Below are 10,658 nucleotides of genomic sequence, written 5' to 3' on the forward strand. Positions count from 1 at the left end.
CTCCGATAAAGTTATAGCTTTCGTATGAACTTTCATGCATACTATTTACATTATGTATATGTACATATTACATTTATGGATCGGGCCGTACGTTCCTTGGTACTAACATATGTGGATCGGGCTGCACGTTCCGTAACACTATATTTATGGATTGGGCCGTACGTTCCTCGACACTAACATATTATATTTATGGATCGGGCCGTACATTCCTCGGCATTAACATATTATATTTATGGATCGGGACGTACGTTCCTCGGCACTAACATATGTGGATCGGGGCTGCACGTTCCGCAACACTATACTTATGGATCGGGTTGTACGTTCCACAACACTAACACTTATATTATATATATATATATATATATATATATATATATATATATATATATATATATATATATATATATATATATATATATATATATATACATACATATATATATATGTATGTATGTATGTATGTATGTATGTGCTTACTTACATATGATTTCTAAGATTCAAGCATTACATACGGTACGTTCCCAGATGACAGGTTATCTTGGTCTCATGTTATGTTCCACGTTTCCTCTTATGTTATTTTCATGCCTTACATACTCAGTACATTATTCGTACTGACGTCCCTTCTTGTGGACGCTGTGCTCATCCCGCAGGTAGGCAGGGAGACGGATCAGACCCGTAGGTGTTTTATCAGCAGATTCTCAGGAGCACTTCACTTACTTCGGAGCTGCAGTCTATTTGCTATTGGTCCTTATGATCATTTGTATTCTATATAGAGGCTCGTAGACGTTTGTGTACAGTTGATGTGCCATGAAATTACGGGATATTCGATGCTAATTTCTTAAGCTTTTGTAACTCTTCAAGCACTTTTGGTGTTACTTTTCGTGTGTTTATGTCGTTTTGTAGGATAAGATTTCCGGAGAGCATAACAGAGCAAAATGGAGCAAAACAAGCCAAAATAGAAGAAGCGTGACCTGCGAGTCGCAGGTCACACATGCGAGCCGCATGTTTTGCAGCAAGTTTGTACAAAGATTTTGCAAATTTGAAGAAATTGGATGCAGCATCTGCGAACATCGCCTGCGAGACGCAGGTACCACCTGCGAGACGCATCCATGACCGCAGGTTCTGCAAGTCATCTCTCAGACATTGCAAGACCTGCGAGAGTTTTGTGCAACCCGCGATTCGCAGGTTGAACATACGATACAACCTGCGAGACGCACGTTGCCCACGCAGGGGTATTTTTGTATAATATTGGTGCACTATTCAGGTTTATGTGATTTAGAGTGATCGGAAAAGAAATCAAGTGAAAACAAGTCACAAAAGGCCAAATTGAAGAAAATGGAAAAAATGGCTATATGTGCAAAAACGGGACAGAGCTGTAAATCTGAAAATATGGGGCTGTTTTGGTCATATTTTGATATGGAAATATTGGGGACTATAAAAGAAAGACTTGGGAGTAATATCTTTCATCTTTGACATAAACACACAAGTTTTGGAGGCTAGGGTTTACACCACACTTTGAAGTTGAAGATTTGAAGATTTGGTTGAGCACTTTCTTGAACCCTTACTTCATTTCTTTAATTTCTTGCTTTGTAATGAATATCTAAGTGTGTAGTATTTCATTTCTATACTTGAACCTTGTTTATGGAAGTATACATTGTTAAAGTTTGGATTGAAACTCTTGTTTTGCTTATGTATTGAATGGTTTTTATTTCTAATGAAGTGGGTATTTGTTTCTTTAATTAATCTTGTTCTTTAATGTTTCTTAAGGGATTAGCTAACCCTAAGACTTGCCCATTTACGTTGATTGAGCTCGTAAGAGGAAATCTAGTTGGGAAAGATTAATTAACAAGAATTTGGGTCATTAAACCCATCTAATAACTTGAGCTAGGAATAGGATAATTACTTGAGGTTAAATTGATTGTGCCTAATATCACACTCTAAGGCTTGGAAAAGCTTAGAGTGAAATTCATTGATTTGGTTGGAAGACTTTCAATGAGATTTTAGAAATCATTATCTATTACCATAAACCCTCTCTTAGTTGTAAAATCATGAAATACATTGGATCGTTACTTGAGCGTAATTTCCTTTGTATCCATACTTGTGGCCATTGATCATTTTACCCAATTTCTAGTTAGTTTTATCTTTGTTAGTTGTTAAACCAAAAAATTAATATTGAAAAAGTGTTTGGCTTAGCATAGAAAGTGATAATTCCTTACTTGTTTAAATGGCCTAGTATATTGTTCCCTGTGGGATCGACCCCGACTCATAGTTGGGTAAATTATATTGCGACAACCGTGTACACTTTCTCTTTGAGGAGTGGATTTGGACGTTATCAACAGTTAAACATTTTATAGCTTCACTGGGTCATATTATTGTATAATATATTGGTAGCCTTGTCAGCTGGTGATGACGAGCATAATTGTTGATGATTATATAGAGATGCACCATTATGTTGTGGTAAGTGTCCTTACAGGTTATGACAACCATGAGCTACCTTTGGGGTCCACCCAGAAATGATTATGAGATGTATGCTTAGAGGTACTCGGTAGATTAGCTCCGGGTGCACGTCATGGCCCTCTGGTTGAGACGTGATAGACTGTAATACTGAACATAAAATATATCTACCAGCTTACTTTCCGAAATGCAGAAAGATAGGATGGCTAAAAGAGATTTAGAAAATTCAAATATTCTAAGGAAGATTGTACATAACAACATAAACTTGCCTAAAAATGTGTCTTTGTTTCTTATGTCGCTCTTTAGTTTTCTGCAATTAACGGCTAGAAAGGTTGAAGTCCGCAATCAGTTGATGGCAAGAGATCAATATACTCAGCTCTTTGATAAACAACTCAATCAAATAGACTGTGACGTATATTACACACAAAGACGTGTTTATTAGCTTTGTTTCCTCACTAAAGATTAGGATTAGCATCTACAGTTTTCCTAAGTTTTGCGATCATCACAAGGAGAACTCATATTTTGCTCATTATAGAACATTGTCCATAATCAATCAACCGGAAAAATAGTAGTAATTGAAGTTCTGAGTTCATGAAATTTCTTTAAAAGGTAAATAAATAATGACCATTAACTGAATTAAGAAAGTGAGTATCACAATTGATTAGTCAAGTGATAAACGAATATTCAAGATACTGTGGAACACAATGGTCACCTAATAATTGCAAAGCCACTATGAAAGTCAACATGCCTGAAAGCGACTTACGATTGGCCACAATTAACAACAACGCCTCAATCCTCAAAGAAGCAAACATAGTGGATCGAAAAATCCGAGAAGCTTAGTAGTGTAGATTGTATTATAGACTTAGATCTATTTCATTGGTGAATGAAGACGTGGATTGCATTTATCTTTTAGAAAATTCGGTGTACCCCTTAAGATATATACGACATTAACAACACTATTTGTGTTTTAACTATTATCTCTGAAATTTTCTCTCCTTCGCTTCTCCATCTCGCTCTTTGCAATTCTCAGCTTCGAAGTGTCATCTCTCATAGGGTGAGATTCTCAAGTTTCTTTTACACGTTTTTTCCTTAAACTTTTTGGTGTTGGATGTATATTTTTGTTGAGTTGGTTCTCTCTGTTCTTCATTCTTTTAGGAAAAATCTCACCATTCCCAGGGAAAAATAAAAAACTATAAGGCCACATTTCATGGTCATCAACAAAAAAATTAAGTTTATCACACATTAATTCTTCAATTGTTTGATTTCTATAGGAAACTTAATTACCTAACTACATGATATTAGAGCATTACCTAAAGATCTGCCAGTCAAGTTGTACTAACCTGTTCAACATATCCTAAGATAAGGTGTTGTAACAAAATAGGTTGTACCGTTTCCAGATGAGTATATCCAAGAACTATGAGATTGATTTCCTCATACTCCATAGCTAATCTAATGGATGCCATCTGCAAGTCATACGACAACCAAGATATGTAAGCCACAAAACTTTTAAACACCTTAAGATTGAACTACGGGCTACCAACACACAATTCCTCCTCTATAGCATCTAACAACGATCATGAACTTTCAGTTAAACGATAATAGAAGCTCATATACTAAAGTAAGAAGCTTTATTGAAAGAAATTACAACCTCAGTCAATAAAGCTAAAAACAAGACAAATTTGATAAGTCTTTTTAGACTCTGTTGTGTAGACCTTTTATCACGGAAAAGGACTTGCCCGAAATCAATAAAATTTTCCAACAGGTTGGGCCTAAACATGTTTCCTGAGAAACAATGGCCACTAAATTACATGTCCATTCACATTCCTAGTGAACGGGAAATCCTAGGTCAAAACTTCATGGGAACTCACAAGGTTTCTGGATATAAACAGTTTTGATCCCTTGACAACCTGCCTCAAAACTATCAATCAGTCCATTGCTTCACATATCCTCATTTTATACTTTCTTCTGCATTAAAAAAAAACTACAACAATGATTAACTTTCACTATTCTCAAATCATAAGCTGATAGAAAGCAGAATATATAGAAAATTGTGAATTGTTCAGTGAGGTCTAAACTGCAGTATTCTGCTTTTTTTTTTTTATGCAAGCAAACAGATTTTAACCCATTCTTAATGAAATCGCTGCATTTTATTGTTGAACTCTATGAAACGATGTTGTCTCAGATGGACTGGTGGCCGCAAACCATCACCTGATGGTTATAATAAATCAAGGCACAACTTTTGAGAGTCTCAAATAACATGTATGAAGCTTTCTATTTATGCTAACCCAAAAGCTGCATTGTAGTAATTCCAAAAGAAAGAGACCATATCAAGTGTTCCTCTAACTAAAACATGTGATGGCAATCGTATAGGATACCTCTATGTGATATTCTTGTGCCCTTTGACTGCACTGGAACAAAAATCACAACAAATCTGATCACTCTTCAGCTGAAACCGCATATTTGCAACGATACTAATCACATTTGTATTAGCTCGTATAACCGGAGGACTAAAAAATGAGCATCACATTAGATCAGTAGATTTGCAGACAAAATAAAATCTTCCCAAGCTTCTCCACATATAGGTCCAGTAACAACATTTAGGTAAGGGAATTGAATGCATCTCCAAAGAAAAACCAAAATAAAGAGGAAAATGTAAAGGTCTTGATCTAATATTTTCCACCCAGACATACACATGTACATAGCATTGAGTAAGTTATTACAAAAAGTACACTCTAATTCAATCAGCTTGCTCGACAAACAGTGATTCTTCCCTCCATTATTATGAGAATAACCAGCGAACAAAATCGGCTGAATTAGTAAGCAAATTATCTTTTTATTTAATTAAATGAATTAAAAGCTCCGAAAAAAAGCCTCTTAGTTATGTAAAACCTTGAATATTGTTAACGGTATATGTGTTATAATCTATAGTTTGATCAGAAACTCATCGGAAGACATATAAGCCAAACTGAATTACTACTAAAAATCCCTGTTGAAGTAATACCCCAATGTTTTTGTTTGAAATACGTGGATTAAAAAAACGCATGTCAACCTCCATAGAGCATTTAGCAAATTATTTGCGGCAAATAAAGTTGCAATACTGATCATCAGTAGTTAGAAAAATGTGTCATGCACAGTACTCAATTGATTACTGCAAGGTATACGAAAAAAATTAGTTACTGCACTTGAACGTAGAATGCACTGAACGGGATTACAAAGTTATAAAATATTAAAATCAGTTGGAAAATTGGACTTTTGATACTCTTAAATTAATTGGAATGTGTAAAAACTTTTATTAAAAGGAGGACAGGAAAAAGGGCAAAATATTTGGAGTTGTATTTAAGCACCCTTGGAAAGTAAATAGAAAATGAGAAAATCTTTTTCTAGAAAATCAACTATCAAAGTTTTTTATTCTCCCGGTAATCAAGAAGAGTGATAATGTTTTAAAATTGTGCAAACCTTCCAAGTTCTTAACATTATTGGTGCTCTAATTTCTCATTTACCACAGTCCATTTACACTTTAATTTCAACCTTTTGTCAAGGAAAATTAAAAATTCAAGCAGGACAAAATAATAAACTAAGAATAGGCAAAGAGGGAAAAATCGAAAGAAGGATTAAAGATTATTTGTACTGCATCAGATGCTGTAAATTAGAAGTTACCAACATAACAATCGCACCAACGAAGATAAGCCTTACGGAGTCAAAGCATGCAACAAATTCCAATAGACGGTTGAAGTTTGCAGTATATGAGAGAATCATCACACTAAAGAAATTTACATGTGAATGAAAACGGGGATTAGAAGAAGCCGTAGTTAAGAGACTCATAAGAAGGTGGCGTTTCAAAATGTATGGGAAGGGAAAAAGAACTGGCATTTGTTTTTCTCCAGATGAGGCGTTTATGTTGTTTGTTCAAAATTAGGAAAAAGCAAAATTCTAAGTAAAAAGATAAATGCTAATACTGGATTTGGGGAGTGTCCTGTCAGCGGGCCTATGTCCTGCTTTTATAATATATATATATAATATAGAATATAGATTATGGTATAATTAAATACTTGCTAGTATTATATTAAAAGCATGAACTTACTAACTTAAAAGTTAAATTACGTAAATATCCTTACTATTAATTAACTTAAATATCCTATTTAATTTAATTTAAAAAATTCACGCCTTACAGAAGACAACTTTTCATGTCTGCTCCTGAACAGCTCCCACCGTTTCAAATGCCGACAAACAAACTCCCAACAGTTCATACTCCTCATTTATTGTTAAAACCATTTGTTAATTAACATTACACTTCATCAACTTGATGTGGCAAATGCCAATAATCAGGAATTGGAAAAGCCAAACCGTTCCATTGAAAAGGCACCAGGTTTATTGAATAAATTTCCAAATATTTCTTCTGTTCCTTCGATAATGAAGAAGCTAATATTTTTAAGCAATTAAAGTCAACCAAACATCTTCTCCATTAAGATTTAGTTGTATATTATGCAAGGTATGCTCCTCTCTGCTCAATTTAGTTAGAGATATATGTATCTGTGGATAACGAAATTTTATTTAATCCACAAGAAATTCGGATTACATTCAAGATATATTAATCCGAATAAATAAATAGTGGGCTAATATAATTGGGTTAATTATTTAAAGTCCAATAAATATGGATTTAAGTAATGGTCCAAATTCATTGGGTTAGTCCATTTAATTGGGCTACAAATGATGAGTCCACTTTGCTAAGCCCAAGATGTCATCTTATCCAAGAGGCCCAAATTGGTGCCACATGTCAAATGACGTGGCATGCCAAGTCAAACAAAGAAGCCTATAGGGTCATGCCACGTGTCAAAACGACACAGCATGGCTAGTCAAATCAAAGGCCAATGAAGATGCGCCACGTGTACAAGTGACATGTTCCGGCCAATCAAATATCGGCATGTCAGCTTAAACCTGATTGGTCGAAAGAAGTCTGTCCTTATCACAACTCCTCCATCCTACAACTATAAATAGGGGTCTCATAATTCAAAAAAGGGACAGAAGGTTCTAACAAGAAGCCAGGGAGAGCTCGTGGATCAAACGCCGCAGATTTCTCTACAAGCTGAAAGCATTCAAGCACTCAAGTATTTCTCTAGAAGTTCTAGAGATCCAGACGAAGATTCAAGACCAAGCTCAAAAGCCCTTGAATTCAAGTCCAAGTCAAAATCAAATCCATCAAGTTCAAGATCAAGCTCAAAAGCCCTTGAATTTATTGTTGAAAGGACGAATCAGAGGAATCATAGAGATTGTAACACTCATATTGTGAAATCAAATACCACGATTGTTGCGATATTTTCCTGTCTTGATTATTATTTTCTCGACGCAAATTTTATTGTCTACAAATTACGCACGCCCAGTAGGACAATCACTACCTCTCATCTCAACTTTTCAATCACCAAAGTTTAACAACATCGAGATGACTTCAGAGAAGATCAACTCCAAATCAATTTCCTCTAAGGTTGCTAACTCCAAGTTCTCTGCTGATGTGGAAAGCATCCTCGACATTACCTTTGGAAGCATTGGACCGATTCGAGGAGCAAAGCAAGCATGTTGGGACAACAAGCACTCCAAGTGTCGTCTCGTTACAACTCACGTTTTTGGATCTTCATCTCCGAAAGGAGCGAGATCCTCTACTGATTCATCGGAGGAAGAAAGCAGCATCGCTGAAAAGATTAAGAAGACTCTATCTCTACTTGATCTCTCTGGATCCAAGAACTCTGCTATGAAGGAAGATGACGATACTTCAAGTGACGGATCTTCTCCACTCACACCACATGAAGTAGGCCAGTCAAAGATCAACTTATGCGATAATCCATGCTATTCTCCAACATCCCCAACAATCATGCAAGCAATGGTAACTAACGCTTCGTCAATGGAGGAGACACTGGCAAACTTGGCAAAGGTGATTGATGGCTTGGCCAAGCATGTGCAAAACCAAGACACTCGGATCGAGAAGCTGATGGACAAGATGGATGGACTAATGGAAGGAGAATCCAGCCACGCACCTGGGAAGGGTCCAGAAGTACAAGAGACTGAACCTCGTGCAAAACAAGTACCACCTACCAAGGAAATTCTTGTTTCTTCCGAAGGGATGATTCCGCTTGACCGACTAAAGGAGTTCATCGAAGGGACTATCAAGGATAAGTACGAAGTTGCGCCAAGTCTTCGTTTACTTACGCAAAGACGTACACTACAAGAATTGATAGCTTCAAGATGCCCCGGTTATCAACCTCCCAAATTTCAGCAATTTGAAGGCAAGGGAAATCCAAAGCAACATGTTGCACATTTTGTTGAAACATGTAACAACGCTGGGACCTATGGAGACTATCTCGTCAAACAGTTCGTCCGCTCCCTCAAAGGAAATGCCTTCGACTGGTACACTGATCTTGAGCCTAATTCTATCGATAGTTGGGAGCAACTAGAGCAGGAGTTCCTCAATCGCTTTTATAGCACAAGGCGTACCGTGAGTATGGTTGAGCTTACGAGCACTCGCCAGAGGAAGGGCGAACCAGTTATCGATTTCATCAACCGATGGAGAAATGCGAGTCTAAACTGCAAAGATAGGCTCAGCGAAGCTTCTGCGATAGAGATGTGTATCCAAGGAATGCATTGGGGGCTTCACTACATCTTGCAAGGAATTAAGCCAAGGTCTTTTGAAGAGCTAGCTACTCGTTCTCATGACATGGAATTGAGCATGTCTTCTACTGGGAATGAAGTAATGCCTGTCTATGACCCTCGCAAAGGAAAGGACAAGCAGGAACCCAAGAAATGGAGAAAGTTCGTTCCTAAGAGTGACAACAAAGAATCTATGAACGTCAATGTCTCGCCCGTAAAGTTTACTACGAAGGTGAGCAAGAAGCAGAGTATGAAAGCAACTTCCTTCCAAGATAACAAAAGTCGAAAGTCGACCTTGAAGAAGATGCAAGAAAGAGAATACCCCTTCCTAGATTCGGATGTCCCTGAAATTTTTGATGAACTACTTGAGTTGAAACTCATTGAGTTACCAGAGATGAAGCGGCCCAATGAAGCTGGAAGAACAAACGACCCGAACTATTGCAAGTATCATCGACTTGTGGGTCACCCTCTTGAGAAGTGCTTTGTCTTCAAGGACAAAGTTATACAGTTGGCTAACGAAAATAAGATTCTGCTTGATGATGAGAAGGCAAGTTCGAATCAAATCTCTATCACCTTTGGCTCTTTCGATCCGGTCCAGATATGCAGCTTTGAAGAATATGAGGGAGGACCATTGGAGGAAGATAGAACCCAAGTTGATGAAGCCAATGATGAAGGTTGGATTCTGGTGACTAGGCGGAGACGCTGTAAAACAAGTCCACGAAAAGAATCATCTACACAACCAACAAGGAAAAGGATGGTCAGAAGACTAAGGAAGCAGAAATCAGTTGAGCGTCCGAAGAAAGAAAAAGTAGAGGAGAACTACCACCAAGAACCACGACGTCCTGTGACTTTGGGGGAATTCCTACCAAGTTGGTTCCGCAATAAGACTGCTCGAGACAACATTGAGGCATCATGCTTCAATACTGATAAAGAGGAAGCAAATGATGAAAGCCTATCAACATTGTCTCTGTCATCATCTGAAGAGCTCGCCGAATCTTCTTCGAAAGAGGTACACACATGTGATACAAGAATCACATTCACAGATGACGATCTTCTACTTGGTGAAACACTACATAATCGTCCATTATACATGGTGGGTTATGCCCTCGAGAAGAGGATAAACAGAATATTGATAGATGATGGATCTGGAGTTAACATTCTTCCTATTCGTACAATGAAGGAACTTGGGATCACGAAGAACTTTCTAAAAGCCGCTTGATGATACAAGGATTCAATCAAGGGGGGCAACGAGCCATAGGTGCTGTCAAAGTAGATATCACCATCGAAGATTTGCGATCAAGTGCATGGATACATGTCATCGACGCAAAGACTTCGTATAATATGTTGCTTGGCGGCCATGGATACACGAGAACAAAGTTGTCCCATCCTCCTACTATCGGTGTTTGAAGTATCTCGAAGCGGTGTCGAAAGAAGATAGTTGCGATGATAAGCCATTTTGATCGAAGCGAGTCACACTTCGTCGATGCGAAGTTCTACTTGAAGAACTACATTGTGAGAGAAGTAAAAGTCGACGATATCACAACGACCAACAGTGAGAAGGTCGCAAC

The 10,658-nt window shown here is 37.4% G+C and overlaps 1 long non-coding RNA gene across 1 annotated transcript; it reads right to left on the reverse strand.

Annotated features, from left to right (window-relative positions):
- Nucleotides 1-3,992: 3,992 nt before the first annotated feature.
- On the reverse strand, nt 3,993-6,414 carry LOC132036662 (uncharacterized). The gene is made up of 2 exons (XR_009409640.1): nt 4,830-6,414; nt 3,993-4,419 (listed from the first exon to the last, which is right to left on the reverse strand). It is a non-coding gene; the product is annotated as an uncharacterized LOC132036662 (long non-coding RNA).
- Between the last annotated feature and the right edge of the window lie 4,244 nt (nt 6,415-10,658).

The sequence above is a fragment of the Lycium ferocissimum genome, chromosome 11 (assembly GCF_029784015.1).
Source record: "Lycium ferocissimum isolate CSIRO_LF1 chromosome 11, AGI_CSIRO_Lferr_CH_V1, whole genome shotgun sequence".
NCBI lineage: Eukaryota > Viridiplantae > Streptophyta > Magnoliopsida > Solanales > Solanaceae > Lycium > Lycium ferocissimum.